General features: G+C 44.6%; 1 long non-coding RNA gene across 1 annotated transcript in view; it reads left to right on the top strand.

Annotated features, from left to right (window-relative positions):
- Window positions 1–4476: 4476 nt before the first annotated feature.
- The window catches only part of LOC124520594 (uncharacterized), a 62388-nt gene continuing 49121 nt past the window's right edge, over window positions 4477–17743 (top strand). The window contains exons 1-2 of the long non-coding RNA XR_006964343.1: window positions 4477–4591; window positions 8108–8193. This is a non-coding gene — a long non-coding RNA (uncharacterized LOC124520594). The remainder of the gene's footprint in view (window positions 4592–8107; window positions 8194–17743) is intronic.

The following is a 17743-nucleotide window of genomic DNA, read 5'->3' as shown; positions in this document are numbered from 1 at the left end:
ATTCCAAAGTGATTCCCCCTTTTTTTGTCTTTGCCCCATCTTGTGGCTCTAGTCCAAATACAAGGTGCTAGGAGTGATATGGTAGAGTCAGTGTTTCAAAAACAAGTTAGTGAAGTCCCAGAGGAAAGGAAAGGAAAGAAACAAAAAGGTTGGTAGAAGGATACTGAACATGCTTTTAGGCTGAAGAGATGAAGCCAGCAGAGAAAATTATGATACAAAGAAAACCAAAGGGGCTAAGTATTGGAGCAAAGGCCCAGAGCGGAGAAGCATCATGGTATCTCAGCAGAGACACCTGTTACACCAAAACGGAGGAAAAGGAGCAAAGACTTACAAAGTGTCATAGCTGACAAAACGTCAACCCTACCTGTGCCGGTAGCTTCTTAACCTGATCTCAAATCTGGGGATGCTACAGAGGTGAGTACGTACTGGAGGAATGTATTCAGTTCTTTGTTCAATCACCGTTTAGGCCTTTCTATGCTTATTGGGATGTAACTGTGACCCGCTGAACATTAGCGCCTGTGGAACACAGGTTGTACTGGGAACTGGGAAGCTCCTGTCAAATTGTAAGAATCTCCCGGGAGATCTAAGGAAGAGTACAGAGTACCGTGCATGGGGAATCTTTTTAATTTGTACTCATTTTTCCTTGGTGGTCTGTTGTCTATGCCTGAGTCACGGTGAGGCCCCAAACCCACAGATTCAGCTCAGCCTTGGCCAGGCTTTGTGGAGTAATGTTAAGTGGTGCTAACATTTAGCTTGTTGGGGAGCACTGAACTTTAGGAGCAGGCAAAGGGGCTGAATCCAATTACACTGTCTATAAGAAGACAGTGGGGTAGTGTTTTGGCACGTTTCTTGGAAACTTACTGACCAAATAGACAAAAAATTAAGTGTACTAGAAGATTTGAGTAACATAATTAATATGTCCTTGATAATAGACTTATACAGAAATATAAATTAAAACATACATAGAAATTTTTTTAGCATTGCTGAGTGCTCATCAAACACTCATAGGCCATAAAAAAGCTATGTGATAAAGAAGTTTGAACCAATAAAAGAATCAACTTAACAGGAAAACTCAATCACATTAGAAATCAGTAACAAAAGGAAAGCTGAAAAGCTGGCACAGATTTGGAAACTAAAATCATAATATTAACCCTTGGGGGAAAGGACAAATAATGATAAATTGATAAAATAACTAGAATGGATTTACCAAATTATTATATGACAGAATTTATGGAATATAGCTAAGGCAGTGTTCAGTGGAAAATGTATAGCTTTAAAGATCTTTACCATAGTAAAAACTGAAGTCAAGTAAACTGATTGTTCAACTAAAAAAGAATCAGTGATGTGCAATGTTAGACCCAGATAGGAAATAAAACAAAAATTACGACAATAAGTGAACATTTATATTACAACATTTATTGACCCAGGCATTGTTATTGATGCTTAACTCACTTGATCCACAAAAATAAAGATACATGCAGAGATCACTGAGTCAAAGTATTAAAGAATATTAATCAAACCAAAAACTAAAATGGTTTATTTAAAAATGTTAAAATAAATAAGATCTTTTAATTTTTGCATTGCCTTTCAGCAAATTACCAAGGAACAGATAATTCCTATCCTGGTGATTTATTTCCGGAAAACAGAAAGACATGTCCAATTCATTTATTTCCAGTTTTATTAAGAAATAGTTGACAAACATCACTGTGTAGGTTTAAGGTGTATAGAATGATGGTTTTGTTTAGACCCAATTCATTTTATGAGACTAGAAAAACCATTCTTCCAAACATGAAGAAATGAGAAAGAAAATTATAGACGCTTTTCACTTGCAAATAGAAGTGCCTAAATGCAAATGAGATATTAATCCTACGATGTAACAATGTATCATGATTAAGTAGGGTTTATCTCAGGAATCCAAATATGGTTTATAACTGAGATTCACTCCACCAAATGGATTAAAGAAGAAAAATCACATGTTAACGAAATAGATGCTGAAAGTGCATTTGATAGCATCCAATTCCTATTTATGATTGAAAAAAAAAATCTGGACAACTAGAAATAACTGGAAATTACTTAACTTGATTAAAGCCTACTACAAACATTATGTAATGCCATTTGATAATATGAGGATACCTACTCCCATCATTACTCTTCATCATGGTCCTGACTAGTTCAAAGAGATTAGAAGAGAGAGAGAGAGAGAGAGAGACCAAATCAGGATGCTACACTCCATAAAACCTAAATGTTTTTAGTTGCTTAAAAACCCCAAGAGTTTCTTTCTTTCTTTGGTTTCTTTTTGGTCATTTTCATATTAAATAATACTCTCTTAGAAACAGTCTTTAAAGTATATAAACAAAGTGTCTTCATGGCATCAAAATGTTACTCCAGATCAGGAGGGACACCAGTGGGAGGCGTGTGACTGCAGAGGGCACAGCCCCACTGTGTGCAGGGCTGAGGATGGGCGTGCTCTGGAGGCCCACTTGGCTGGGAGCCACCTTGGGGAGGAACACCCCCGCCAGCAGGACCTGGAACCCTCTCCTCTGCTGCCCAGCCTGCGGCTCAGACCATTCATTTGGTGTCACTTGCCTGGAGTGGACCCCTGGCCCCTGCTGCTTTCTCTCACCTGAGGACCCTTGGGTCCCCACCTCATCTCCCTGAAACGGGTCTGCTTCTCCTTCCCAGCCTGGGCACCGGGCAAGGCCAGGAGAGGAGCAGGGAAGCCCACCCAACAGGACAGTCATCGCAGGCTGCCTGGGACCCTGGGGGAAGAGTCTCAGGCTGCCTGATGGGGTCTTCATACCCACAAATCAAAGGCAAGAACAGAAAGGTGACAGAAGAAAGAAGAGACACGAAAGTCACCACTGGAAATGTTCAGGAACCAAACGCGCCCTCTCAGACCCTTTCACACACGGTGGCTGCGGAGCCATCTATGAAAAATGGCCCTCTGGTCACCCTCTGCCTGGAACCAGACCGCACAGCTCAGGTGTGGGGTCAGCCAGACTGAAAACCAAAACCAAAGGGTATCAAGAAACTCCAAACGTCACTCGGAAATGAGTGTTTCTGTATCCCTGCGATACCTAGCAGGCCCCGGTGGACTTCTCCATGAGACCTCTTCCCTGAGGCACCTCAACCCCTGCGAGCTGCCACACCTAGGCCACACACTGTCTCAGGAGCTCCCACTTTGGAAGATCACGCTGCTAGCTGCCTCTCTGCACTCTGTTTATGGAAATCAGAAAACCCTGTGGGCCTTAAATCACCCTGTTCTTGGCCAAGTGTCCACTCAGGGGGGAGCCAGGGCGGTGACAGCTGCCACAAGTCCCCCCAGGAGCTGCTGTGCCACGGACAGAGGGTCAGGGCCTGAGGCCGGCTTCATTGATGTGACTTGTGGGAGAGGGATGGGAACTTTCCCGCCCAGAGGAGGCGACCTGGGCGCCCAGTTTTCAACAGATGCCACCAGATTAGGACTCATACCCAAATCCATGTCAACTCTTCAAATCCTGCTGCCTGGAGGAGGTATGACCCTCCCGGGACCATCACAAACTGGGTGAGTGGGCAACAGAGAGGAAGACCCACTCCTGGGGCCCTACTTTGGCTGTTGAGTCCAGGGTCCTTCTCTTGGGAGAAGCCTGTTCTCTCCTCTGGTGACAGAGGCGTCGGGTCATCTGGGAAAGGCGGCACAGGTAGGGAGGGGCAGGGCTGGGCAAGGCTGCATTTATAGCTCCAGATGAGCAGGAGGTTGGCCCCACCTCACTAGGGCCCGCAGGCCAGGCCTCTCCTTACACTCGGTGGAGTTTCCTCCCGTTGTGCAGGTGGAGTCTGGCTCTCAGCCCCCTGGGCAGGTGGTCAGTACAACTAGGAGCATGTCCAAGGTCACAGAGTGCCAGGAGGTGGCGCTGGTCACTCCCAGCTCTGGGCATTTAAGGCAAAGCCTCCAGGAGACAGCGCCAGCCCTGGGAAGCGGGGAGGGGGAGACTCTGGGAGCCCCCGCCCACCAGTCCCAACGTGGCATTTCAGGAGCCGCTGGCTTTACTCTGGGACAGAGTACAGGCGCCCAGCTTGTTCTACAGCGTGCTCCGAGGTGGTTCCCAGGGTGGAACCAAGCGCACCCTGGCCCCACGTGCTCAGACACAAAAGGGTCAGTGGTCCCCCGCACGCACTGCGAAGCTCAGCTCCCTGTGTCAATAGCGGCCGGTCTGCAGATGCCTCAGCACCAGCTGCAGGAGGTCGAAGGTGGTGAAGTTGACGCCCACGGCGGTCAGGCCCTTGAGCCAGTTGCTGGGCCCACGCACGGCGCCCTCCTCCCCCACGGGCGGCAGGCGATGGAGGCGGGCAGGTGTCCCGAGACCCCGGCCGTCCGCCTGAGCCACTCCTGGGCGTCCAGAGGGCGCCAGGAGGCGGGCGGGAGGAAGGACGGGGCGGGCGCAGGCCCGGGGGGCGGGGCTGCGGGCGGCCCCTGAACTCTGCGCGGCCCGAGCGTCTCCTAGGTGTAGGCAGCGCCCCCAGCGCGGTGGGCGCGTATCGCGTATCCGTGGTCGACGGCCTCCGGGCCCACTTCCCCGGAAATGCGGCTGAAGACGGGAAAGATGGCGCTGTACGTTGCCCTTGGGGTCACGGCCACCCTCGCTCCGGCAGGGCCGGGGGTTGGGTCCTCGAAGCCGCGGTCGCCGCAGCCGGGGCGCGGGCGAGGAGGCGGGCCCGGGGGGGTGGGGTGGGGGGTTGGCAGGGCTTCCCCACCGCAGTCCGAGCGGCGGCCGCGGCTGCGCGGGGCTCCTGGAGCGCGCTCCGCTGGGGGGCTGCGCGGGGCCGCCTGAGCTCCGGCGCCCCAGGCTGAGGATGCCGTCGTGGAGGCAGGTGCAAGGTCTCCTTGGCCAAAAATCTTTGTGAAGACACTTGGAAGGTGATTTTGGTTGGGCCCACGGGGGAGATACCGCCGTTTTGGCAAGAGCACCGGCCGGAACCCAAGGCAGGAGGGAGCTGAGAACTTGCCTGTGATCGCTGTCCCACGAGACAGCTGAGGGCAGGACAGCGGCCACCACGGCTTCGCCTCCACAAGTTTATTTCTTGCTCACACTAAACGTTCCTTATGGGTTGGCAGAGGGGTCGGGCTCGTTGTCCCTCGGAGAGGGAGGCTGATGGAAAAGCCATCATCTTAAACATTGCCAGTCATTACGTCTAAGGGAAGATGACAACTTGGGAAGGTCTGGCATCCACAATTAAATGCTGTGGTTCCAAAGCAACAATGTCACTTGCTCAAAACTCAGTTGGCCAGAAATAGCCACATGGCCCCACCCATGTACTGGCAAGGCAGGAAGTGGAATCCTATTAATGGACGTAGAAAGGGGAAGATAGGGAAATATCGGTGGGCATTTCTAACAACTCCCACAGAGGCAAGTTCATAGGAAATGAGGAAAGGACACAAAACTATCTCCTTGTAGATTTATGAGTTTTTACGTAAACCAACAAGAAATAAAAGAAAACCACTAAATGATTATGACTAATAAGATCTTGTGGCAGTGTTGCTGAAACATCAGTTTAGAAAAACAAAGAGTGGTATTCAGTGTCACCTGCTCTTGGTATTTGATAAAGTAGATTACTTTCTCCTCCAAACACTCGATTCACTTGGCTTCTATAGAACTGTAGCCTCCTAGTTTTACACCACCTTCACTGGCTGCTCATCTTAATTTTCTTTCTTCATCTCCTCTGCGTCTCTGTGCCTTCTTAATGCTGGAATACACCAAGATCAGTCCTTGGACCTTTTTGACCTATTCTCTCTTCCTTGGTGATTTCTTCTAGTTTTTTAAGTTGATACGGCAATGTTATGAATTTTATCTCTTGGACAGATCTGGACTCTCAACTCCAGACTCACATATACAACAGTGTATTCAAATCTCACTTGAGTGTCTGATGACATCTTACTGATCCCCTTACATAATGGCATCTAAAAGATTAAGGGAGTTTTCTTCCCTTGATTTGTTCTTTAGGAACTCTTCCCCATTTAGTAAAATGACAACTGCATCTTTGAAAACCTTGAAATCATCAGTGACTCCTCTCTCTTCAATACTCCACTGCCCAGTTGTCAACAAATCCAGAATGTGACTCCTCATACCTCCTCCATTGCCACTAATTAGTCCAAATCACCATCATCTCTTGTTGTGCCTCTTGAAATAGTCCCTAATTGGTCTTCGTTTTCTACTCTTGCCCCACCTACAGCCTGGTGTCAACATAGTAGCCTAAGTAAACCTAACATCTAGGTCAGTTAGGGTATTCATACAGTGGTTTCCCATCCCAGTCAGAGACTGTGCAAGGCAGTGTGTAAGAGCACAGGCTCTAGAATCGGACCCAATCAGTCATGTGACCCAGCTACCTGATCTTGGGCAAGTTACTTAAGCTATTTGTGCTGTGGCTTCCTCATCATTCAGGTGGGGTTGTCGAGAGGATTAGGTAAATTAATATGTATAACGTCCTTGGAACAGTGCCTGGCATATGGTAATGCAATATGTGTATCAGCTGTTATTTTATTGTTATTGTTATTTTGGTAAACTCCAAAATTCTTAATTTTTTAAATGTTTTATTTTTGAGACAGGGACAGAGAATGGGCGAGGAAGGGGCAGAGAGAGAAGGAGACATAGAATCTGAGGCAGGCTCCAGGCTCCAAGCTGTCAGCACAGAGCCCGACATGGGGCTAAGATCATGACCTGTCAGACGCTTCACTGACGGAGCCACCCAGGCGCCCCAAACACCAAAATGCTTAAAATGACTTTTAGGGCTCTACACTTCCTACCTACCCCAAGATAAGCTCTGTGGTAATCAGGAACTTTTGTCTGTTTTCCCAGCACATAAAATAATGTCTCAGTTATAGCAGGAGCTCAATAAATATTTGTTAAGTGAATTAATGGATAAAAGAATAAATGAATTCAAAGAGGGCTGATATAAAGAAGAGCTCAGAATCTAGTCCTTATTAAATAATACAAATTACACCACAAAGAAGGACTTTTTAGTTGGTATCATGGAAGAAATTTGCTTTTCATGTGAAGAAAGTTAAAATTGATGTTTTTGAAGTCTATACCACTTAGAAAGCTACACTTAAAAATGTGACTTTCTAAATAAAACACTGAAGCACATACCCTAAAAGTTAAAAGTGGGTTGAGCAAAGTTAGCAGAAGGAAGAAAATGATAAAGAGTAAAGCAGATATAAATGAAATAAAGAATAGAAAAACAGTAGGAACAAATCAACAAAACCAAGAGTTAGTTCTGTGAAAAGATCAACAAAACTAACTTTGAGGAATCTTGGGCAAGGAGAGCCAAGAAGGAAAAGTGATATTTTCTGTTAAACTGAGTAGAATAGGATTGGTGATATTATAATTTGGATAGTAAAAGAAATATGACTTTATTTTATACCCAAACCAATGAAGGGGGCATACTTATTACTTGTGAATAATTATACATAAGTAGGATCATAGTATACATGCTGGTTTAGAACTCATTGTTCTTCTTCTAACAGTATGTTGTGGACATGCTTCTTTGAAGTAAATGTATACATGTAAAAAAATTTTTTTTTTAAGATCTCAAAAAAAAAGAGTGGGTTGTTGGATTCGGACTGCAAGAAAATGAAGGATTTTTTGGCAGTGAAGGTAACAAAACAACTTACCAATTGGGGACCAGGAACTATATCTGCAACATTAAAAACCACAGGGATTATTACCTAGAACATAATAGAAGTGTCTATTGATGTGCAGTTAAAATAAAACAAAGTAGAAAATAATGAACAGACGTGAATTGGTAATTCACAAGCAGGGGGAACCTAAGTGCTTTTAAGTATCAGAGATTCTTATGCTTACAAATAATCAGAGAATTATAAATTAAAATAGTAAAGATATAATCCTTTATACTCCTCAGATGGATAATACAAGGCTGAGACAATTTTTTATGCTTCTGAGATTGATAATTAGGAAAATAGCGAGCACTGGCGATGGGAATGAAATGGGAATTCTCATATTCTGGAGAAAGTATAAACTGGTAGAAACCTGCGGGAGAGAAATCTGGCAGTACTAATGAAATTATATATGTGTATCTCCTAACACTCCCACAACCCTGTTCTTGGTTATAGACTTCTCTTCAACACGTCTAAGGATCCCTGTTTGCATCACAGTTTGTGGTAGCGAGAAGCTGGAGGAAACCATGGCTGAAGAAAGAGTAAGTAAAATGAGACAAGGGCACCCAAAAACCTGTTATCTAGGATGAAGAAGCAATAATCATACAGCACCTGTGTACATCTTGAAAGTGATATTATTGAGTGGAAACTAATAGGGAGAACCTGATTTATAGGTCAATATAATTTATATAAAGTAAGACTGTATATTTGTAGGAGTAGGAAAGGAGGTCAGCTCATAGCCATACTACTGATTCTGTTTTTTAAACGTTTTTATTTAATTTTGAGAGAGCGCAAGTGGGGGGAGGGGCAGAGAGAGAGGCGGACAGAGGATCCGAAGCAGGCTCTGTGCTGACAGTGGTGAACCTGATGCGAGGGCTCGAACTCACGAACCATGAGATCACGACCTGAGCCGAAGTCAGACGCTCAACCAACTGAGCCACTCAGGTGCTCCCATGCTGCTGATTCTTGTTCAGTGAGTCTGTGCCTGCTCATTCCCCAGTGTGAGTGCGTTGGCCTCCAGGATTGGGCTGCAAAGGCAATACCTGATATGTTTATTGTGGAGGAAGGTGTGAAGACTGTTGGGGAGACAACTGCCCTTTAATGCAACTAGCACACCTGGAAAGAAGGTATAGGCATCCCCAGAGTCCCTTAACACAGAGCTCCTTCAGAAGTGTGCACAGATTCACAGGTGATTGGATTTAGGGCCCAAAAAAGACATTGGAAGCCTAGAAGAAAAATACCTTCTTACACCTAAGTAACTAAAAGGGGCAATAATCCAAAATCTTTACAAACAGCATCTTCTAAAACCACCACTGCGGTGTCTTAGAGTTTCCACATCAGACATTAACCATAGTCTTTGGCCTTTGTCGTTCTTAAAATACAGCTACTATCACTTGAGCTCTTACTATGCTTTGGGTAACGCAAGCCATTAGCCACAGCTTCTGCCCAGATTTCAATAAAACCAGTGTAAACAGTTCATAAATTGCCCAGTATACTTGTCAGGATGTGTCTTTGCCAGTGTGATCTTTGATTTATCTGCCTTGTGTTACAGATTTTAAATCTGCAGTATTCTAGGCAGGTCCCAAATTATAAACCAATTTCACTTCAGAATTTATTTGGTGACCTTATGGTTGGGAAATGAGAATGTCTTTTCACATGAAAAGAATGGTATAAGTGGTATAACCCACTTTCCTGGGCACTGGGTTCAAAGCCAGATTTTGGAAGCCTGACATTTATACTTAGCAGCTTCCCTGCAACACTCACAGGTTTGCTTTATATGCTGTAACGCACCTACCCTTGTGCGACATGGCCCGTAGGGAAATAGGCTGTTTCTTGCGCTACAGAAATACCGAGGAGGGATTGCAGGCAAGGTAAGTGGTTTCCCTAAACCACTGGATCTCAGTCCTATCTGGGTATTGAAATCGGCCCTAATCATTTTCCAGAAAGGACCATGGAAATCCCGGCAGGTAGGTTTGGGTCGGGTGCAGCAGCCTCACATGTGATGCTGTTACACAGCCGGTTACCAGGCAGCAACACGGTCATTCAGTCCCTGTTCTCGTCCTGCTCACCTGATCTCACCTGTGCTGCAGGACCACCAGGCACCCTCTGGCATCTGAAGTCCAGCATGCAGGTGGTTGAAAGCCTCAACCATGCTAGTTTGTGGAATCTAACGCATGCCCAGACTGACAAACTCCCATCTATGGCCTCACCTTCACTTGGTGTGGCTTGTATAACTTTGAGATTCTCGTGAACGTGACCCCTTCTTTTGTCTTAGTAGTAGGTGATCAGGATGTCGACTTCTGCTCTGATGAACATAAACAAGAAAAGTCAAACCACGGTGTCTGAAGGAGGAGAGAAGAGGTTGGATCTTGAAACGGGTTCTGTGGGTGGCCATGCTGTCCTTTGCTCATTCATTCATGCAAAGTGTCAACATATGCTTAGTGGGGGTCTGCTCTGGCTAGGCCCTTCTCTAGCTACAGTGGAGCTACGGTGGGGGAACAACACAGATGGAAGTCTGTTTATATGTCAGCAAATGTGTAAAACATGCTAGAGGGCAGGAAGTGATAGAAAGTAAGTTAGGAAAGGGCTTAGGGAAAATTCTGGGTGACATGTCTGGGATGGTAGAAGACTGTCAGAAGGGGCCGGAGGGGCCTGAGTGGGGTGTGAAGGAGAACCTGAATAGAAGTAATAAGAAATGAGAAATGAGGTTTACTCGATTTTGAACCACCCCTCCCACCACTTTACGGGTAGTGAAAGGACACGATCCCTCCCGCCCCCCATCGCCCTCTCCAAGGCTTAGAGCCTTCACACCAAGACTAAAATGGTCTAGGCTCCTATTGCCCGCATCCCTCAATAGGGCACTGTGCTAGTCTTACCTAGGACTTCTCTAGTTTCTTCCTCACATGCCCTGTATCGCCCCGTTATTTTTTCCTCTCCCTCTTTAATAATATTTCTTGCTTCTATGAAGATGAGAATGGCTACATGTTCGAAAAAAAGCAGTCTAATTTAGTTCTCACTGAGGTGCTTGTCAATAAGAATAAATTTTTAACTGATGTAGCATCACACACTGGGAGGAACAGAGTTCTGGAACTGTTGCCTTCACCTGGGAGCTGGCTCTGGGGTCAGGGGACCTTAACTGGTTGTTCACCATATTTTCCTTTTGCTGACTCTGGAATCCATAGGCTCAAGAGCATCAGGACCTCTGCCTGGTGTTTCTTTGATGGAGCACGTTTGTTGGCAGGAAGGGCCACATAGGGCAGGCTTTGCACAGAAACCTCACGTGTCAGCTGGTGCTGGTGGTTTGCTGTCTGCAGCACTCGCCAAGCTGAGGACACCCCTTTGGTGAACTTAGAAGCCCGGCATGGCCTTCTGAAAGAAAACTTCACGGAACGCCCTGGGCCTTTGCTGTTATGGCCAGTGAGTCGGAGTGCACGAGGTGGGGGAAGCAGCTGGGGTCAAAAGCAGAAGACAGGATAAATGAGTCTATGAAACAGCAGGCCAAGATTTCCAGGGGAACTGCTTCAGCTACCTACTGCTTTGAAATGGAAGGAAGAAAGCAGACCAGAGTACACGGCTCAAAGAGAGCGAGAGGTGACAGAAGGATCATTCTCAGGAGCCTTATGAGCACCGAAATAGGTTTTCATTCAGGATGACCCAAACCTAGATTTAGAGTCTGTCAGGGTGCTGAGTGGCTAAGTCAGTTACGCGTCTGACTTCATGATCTCACGGTTCGTGGGTTTGAGCCCTGCATTGGGCTCTGCGTTATAACTCAGAGCCTGGAACCTACTTTAGATTCTGTGTCTCCCTCTCTCTCTCTGCCCCTCCTCTGCTCTCTCTCTCAAAAATAAATAAACATTAATAAAAAATGTAGAGTCTGCCGTCACCCCACCCCCCACCTCTCTTTCTCATCCATCCATTTATCTATCAATTCCATCTATCGGTTATCCATCTATCTACTTACCTGCCCGTGAAAAGGAAAAGTCAATCCACATTGTCTGGAAGGAAAGGAAATAGGTCGAATCCTAAAATCTGTTCTTTTGGCATTCAGACTGTAATTAAGAGATTAGAGGTTCAGGGGCACCTGGGTGGCTCAGTTGGTTTAGTGTTTGACTGTGGCTTAGGTCATGATCTCACAGTTCATGAGTTCAAGTCCCGCATTGGTCTCTCTGCTGTCAGCACAGAGCCTGCTTTGGATCCTCTGTTTCTCTCTCAATTCCTCTCTCTCTCTCTCAAAAATAAATAACCATTAAAAAAAGAAAGAGATAAGAGATTTATTCATTTTGCCAAGAAATACACAGACACACATATACACATTATTACTTTCTATTAGAATCAGAGGAACGCACACACATTCATAAAGACCCAAAGTCACTCTCAGGGCCCAAGTGAAAAGTTAAGAGTTTTAACTAATTTGGCTTTAAACTCAAGGCTTCCAGTACAGGTTAACCGGAGGGCATGAGGGGCATTGCAGGAGAGCCGGCATTGGAGCAGTGAACACCGGGAGTGAGGACAGCACCCTGGAATGAAGACATATCACAGCTTCCTCCTCCAGGGGCTTTTGTGAGATGTTAGCAGGAAAAGAACTTGGTGTTTGCAATCTAAAGCAGTTTGGGGAAAACATATGAAATGTCTGGAAAGACTTTTGATAATATGATATAATGTTGGAAGATCTTGAAAAAACATGCTGAATTGTATTTCTCATTGCTCTCAAGAACTATATTGCATAAAGCACTTTAAATTTAGATTATTCCCAATACTTTATGACAGATTGAGGTAAGAAACTTGATCTGATTGATTCCCATCGTACTTCCCCCCGCCCCCCACCCCGTGCAACATACTTCTCATTTAGACTTTCACCCATTCAATTGTGTTCCTGAACTTCACCTAAACATGTGATATTGGCTTAGCCATTGGGCGGTAAGTGGCACAGACACAGACACGCAGGCTGGAGAGCTGGTGACGCTTACATGTTGTGGCAAAAGAGGTACTCTGAGTTTCGCTTGTGGTACCTCTGAACACGGACTCCGAACTCCTGAGTGCCAGAGAGGGAAGTTGAGGTACAGTAGAGTTCTGCACCCCAAATGGGAAAAAAAAAGTTCACAGGTGGTTCTAAGGAAGCTGCTTAGGAGACTGCAGTGCTAAACCTTTCCCCCAAACCTCCTGTTGAAGTCCCTGGCAGATAAGGCGAGACCAGCCTGCATCACTCACTAGTTCAAGGCAATGTTTTAGATCCAGTGTACCTGGGTTTGGATTCTGGCCTGCCTCTTACTAGAAACATAGTTTTATGTTTGTTTGTTTGTTTGTTTGTTTTAACATTTATTTATTTGTTTATTTTGAGAGAGAGAAAGAGCGTGAGTGGAGGAGGGGCAGAGAGAGAGGGGGAGAGAATCCCAAGCAGGCTCCACGCCGTCAGCACAGAGCCTGACGTGGGGCTCAATCTTACAAACTCGATCATGACCTGAGCTGAAATCAAGAATCAGATGCTTAACCGGCTGAGCCACCCAGGTGCCCTAAGAAATATAGTTTTGAATACGTTTCTCAATGTTTTTGAATTGCCGTTTCTTTTGCCATGATTGTGGACTTAGTGACAACAAACACAAAGCTTATGGCCATGTGTGTGGCACAGGGCTTGTTTACTAAGAGGTCCAGTGGGTAATGCTTCTGTTTATTGTTGTTGGCTCTTCATTCATTAGCATCCATCCTCTTCTGTGTCCCACCTTACCCTGTGACCGACTGGTCAGGTCCTGATAGACAGGAAATGCAGGATTCCTGGCTTGCAGTGGCTTCAGTTCTCAGCCATAAACCAGAGTCCTCATCCATCCTATTTCTCCATTTGAGCTCGTGTGTTTCTGTAATTTCTTGTATATTAGCTACAAGGAAGGAAGACCAGCCTTTCTTCTAATTTGTTCCTTACCGCACCCAGGGGATGATTTTTCTCTGTGCTTTTTGTTAGTGGTTGTGTAGGTGGGGATTTTATAGAACACTCTGGCTTAGAAAAGAAAAAAAAACAAAACTCAAGCCCGCATGCTGCATCAAAACTTCTCCTCCCAGTAATCAAAACCTGACAATGTTTTATTTCTGTATCACCTTGCTTTTACACCTGTCGGCTGAACCACCTGGGATTCTGTGGTTTAAACATTTCATTTTCCTATAAGTATGAGATATAGTGAAGCAGCCACAACAAAAACAGTAAGTTACATGCAATGAACACTGTACTGAAATAGCAAATGCTGTGCAGCCCCAGAAAGTATAATCTCCAGGGGTCAATTCACATGAAAAGTTGACTGATACCTTATGAGGGCCTTTAAATATCAATGGTTCTCTTTTCCAAGAGAGCAAATTTAAATCCTTCCTAGATTTTAATAGTTTATTTTGAAGTACTCTGCTTGTATATAATTTTTATAGACCAGTGAAGGCTTTTAGGTAAAATACTCCATCACTTTCAATTCCATTTATTAAATAAATATGTATGGAAACCCTACTAAATTCAGAGGGACTAATCCAAGCCCTGTAGGGACTCCAAAGATTTCTTGTTTATAAACAACTTCTGTGGTTTCTTCTCTACATAATATATCACCTGTTTTACATGTAAATAGAGGCTTCTTTTAATTATAATACATCTAAATCACAATTATAGCTCTTTTTTTAATTTATGGTATTTATTTCCCAGTGTGAATAACATAGTTTATAAATCAAAGTAAAAGGTTATATTCAATTACGCAAACACGACTTTTCCAAAAAGACAAGCGACTGGACTTGAAACATTTTACTTCAATTCATGTGTTATTGAGTAAGTATATTTGGAGCACCTACTATGTGCCAGACACTTTGGTAGTATCTGGGATATGAATAAAACAGGATCCTTTCTAGGGACTCAAAATCTATTAAAATGCAAGTTGCAATAAAACATGGCACACACCGGGACAAGATGTATTTAAAGTGATGGGGCGCCTGGGTGGCGCGGTCGGTTAAAGCGTCCGACTTCAGCCAGGTCACGATCTCGCGGTCCGTGAGTTCGAGCCCCGCGTCGGGCTCTGGGCTGACGGCTCAGAGCCTGGAGCCTGTTTCCGATTCTGTGTCTCCCTCTCTCTCTGCCCCTCCCCTGTTCATGCTCTGTCTCTCTCTGTCCCAAAAATAAATAAAAAAAACGTTGAAAAAAAAAATTAAAAAAAAAAAGATGTATTTAAAGTGTTAAGGAGGTTACTAGTAAGAAGTTACTGGTAAGAGTTGGGGGGTGATCCCTTAATTTCCTGCTCCAACTCTCCAAATAATCTCTGGCCCTCCACATCTCCCAGCTGATGAAGCCAAAAACATAGAGGTCATCATCCATGAACTGGCCCTTTCCTTGATCTCCCTCATTCAGTCCATCAGCTGGTCCAGCCACACCCTTCCCCTAAATTTTGAACCTGCCAGTTCACCTCCATTCCCACTTTTCTCCCAAATTCAAGCAGTTGTGCACTTTCCTCGGGTCTTCTCCAGTAACCGGTTCCCCTGGTCTCCTTTCTTCCATTCTTGCCACCCTACAGTGCTTTCTCTGCACAGCAGTAAGTAGCGTTTTAAAAACATACAAACCAGGGGTGTGTGGGTGACTCAGTCGGTTAAGCGTCCGACTTTGGCTCAGGTCATGATCTCACGGTTAGTGAGTTCGAGCCCCATGTCAGGCTCTGTGCTGACAGCTCACGGCCTGGAACCTGCTTCCGATTCTGTGCCTCCCTCTCTCTCTGCTCCTCCCCTGCTCACACTCTCTCAAAAACAAAAATTAAAAATAATAAATAAAAATAAAAACTACAAACCAAATCATGTTCTGTCTCAAGCTCTTCAGTGGCTTCCTGTTATGCTTAAAATAAAACCCAGCCCCCAGCCAAGACTTCTAAGACTCAACCTGAGCTGTCCCATGCCGTCCTCATCTCTCTCCACTTTCCTCTCGGCTCCAAGTCATAACAGCTGTGACATGTACAATCGGTGTGCCATCTTAGTGCTGCAAGTATCTCAACCTTCTTTCCATTTCTACATAAGTCTAACTTGCTGTCGCCTCAGAACTGCTGCATGGAACTCGCTCTCCCCAGATATGCTCATGGATGGCTCCTTGTTTTCTTGGAGACCTGAGCTCAGGAGTCCCCTCCCCACCCTGGCTCAATTCACTCTTTATTTCCTTCTTCACAGCACTTACCTCTGAAATTGTGCTGGCCTCTCATTTGTTTATCTTTTCTTCCCAATCCCTCCCCACTCTGGCCCTCCACACACACATACAAACTCACAGATGAAAGCTTTGTAAGATCAAGGATCTCTTCTGTCTTCTTTGTATGTATCCACCCAGCACTTACCGTTTGTTGAATGCATGAACGAATGATTTCAGAGGGAAAATGACATTGGAACTAGGTAAGATCTCATCCGACCAAGATGATGGAGTGAGATTCTAAAACTATCAGCTATTGCCTAGTGAGAGAGACACTTAAAGGCAAGGAACTAGCAACACCATGGTTAATATTCCAGTTGGGAACAACTTCCTGAACGCAGGCATAGTATATGGATTGAAATATGTTTCACTTAAGGCAGAGCCAGACTAAGACTGAATACTAACGCTTGGAACATGTTTTGATTTTTTAAAAGTTTTGACTATTGGAACTGGTGTCTGCATTCAGAAATAAATCTCATGGATTATATCTTTCCAATTATATCTTCACTGTCTGGTATTTTAAAAGTGAAATGGCAATTTAAAATTTAAATGCTTCTTTTGTATGTGATTGGGAAGAGGGGTCATGAGAGTTCACTGACAAATACGTTGATATATGTGGAACATACTCCATGACAAGATCGCACATTGTTTACAAGAGTCTTGGAAATAGAAGCTTGTTACCCATCACCGAAGCTTTTTAACATAGGCCTTAAACCAACAGTGACAAGAACCTGGGGGAAATCAATCCCTACCTTTACTAAATTGTCTGGAGGCCATTTTTGTTCTTAATTGAAACTTTCAAGTTTTCTTATGATTTATGGAGGAACTGGAAATAAATCAGCTTCCATCTTCTCATTGTCTTTATGGGGAGTTCACCATTTTCCCACCCATCATGAACATTTGTCAGGTAATTATGGAAGCTGGCCTCTTATAAACCAACAGTGTTGACCTCTCTAGAAACCACAAAATTAGAACGTGGACAACTTAATGAAGAGGTTTTTTTCTTTTTTTTTTTTTTTTCAAATTAGCATTTACATTTTCCCAAGAAATGTGTAAGCATAATAAATGTCTGGTGTCAATGGCATAGACATTCTTATCATCTGAAGTCTAATTATTCTGTTTTCTTATTTCTAATAGATAGTCACTGCTAACTTGTTCTGGCTTCTGAAGGTTTGAATTGATCTCTGCATCCCCTCTATCCACAGAGCTCATCTGTTTTCAGAGTTGGACATCCCTTCTGCCTCAATGATATCCTGATTTCCAGGCTAGACTTCTTACCCAGGCATTGGGCCCATGGTTTCAAGTGACCATAGGACATTTTCATGCAAAAGATCCACCACCAAATAAAATACAACAAACCCCAACTTAACCAAGATTCTTCTGCTATCCATTTGGTCTATCTTTCACCCCCGCATCTCCCACATTCTCTCTCCGGTATGCCTATCCACCGTTCCCTCATCCCTTCCATTCAGACTGCAGCACAGGCTTATATATTATCTCTTGGATTCCTTGCTGCTAGTCCCATTGGATACACACTTGTACACATTTTATCATACCTGAATCAAATCAACAATGTTCTCATCTGTCTCCCTGCCTCTTATTTCTTTGTTCCTCATACCCAGATACGTTTTCAAAGACAATTTTCGCAGCGTAACCATAACTAGAAAGGGATCCATGAACTCTTCACTTACCATGAGAAGATTAGTTTCACATCATCTATGATAACAATTCTCAGGTCACCTGGGTGGCTCAGTCGGTTACGCGTCCTACTTCAGCTCAGGTCATGATCTCACAGTTTGTGGGTTCGAGCCCCGCATCGGGCTCTGTGCTGACAGCTCAGAGCCTGGAGCCTGCTTTGGATTCTGTGTCTCCTTCTCTCTCTACCCCTCCCCAGCTCAAGCTTTCTCTCTCTCAAA

Source organism: Lynx rufus, unplaced genomic scaffold (genome assembly GCF_022079265.1).
Source record: "Lynx rufus isolate CCGP_SWC_20201006 ecotype Redwood Valley unplaced genomic scaffold, mLynRuf1.p SCAF_3, whole genome shotgun sequence".
Classification (NCBI taxonomy): Eukaryota; Metazoa; Chordata; class Mammalia; order Carnivora; family Felidae; genus Lynx; species Lynx rufus.
This window is presented reverse-complemented; position numbering and strand designations above follow the sequence as displayed.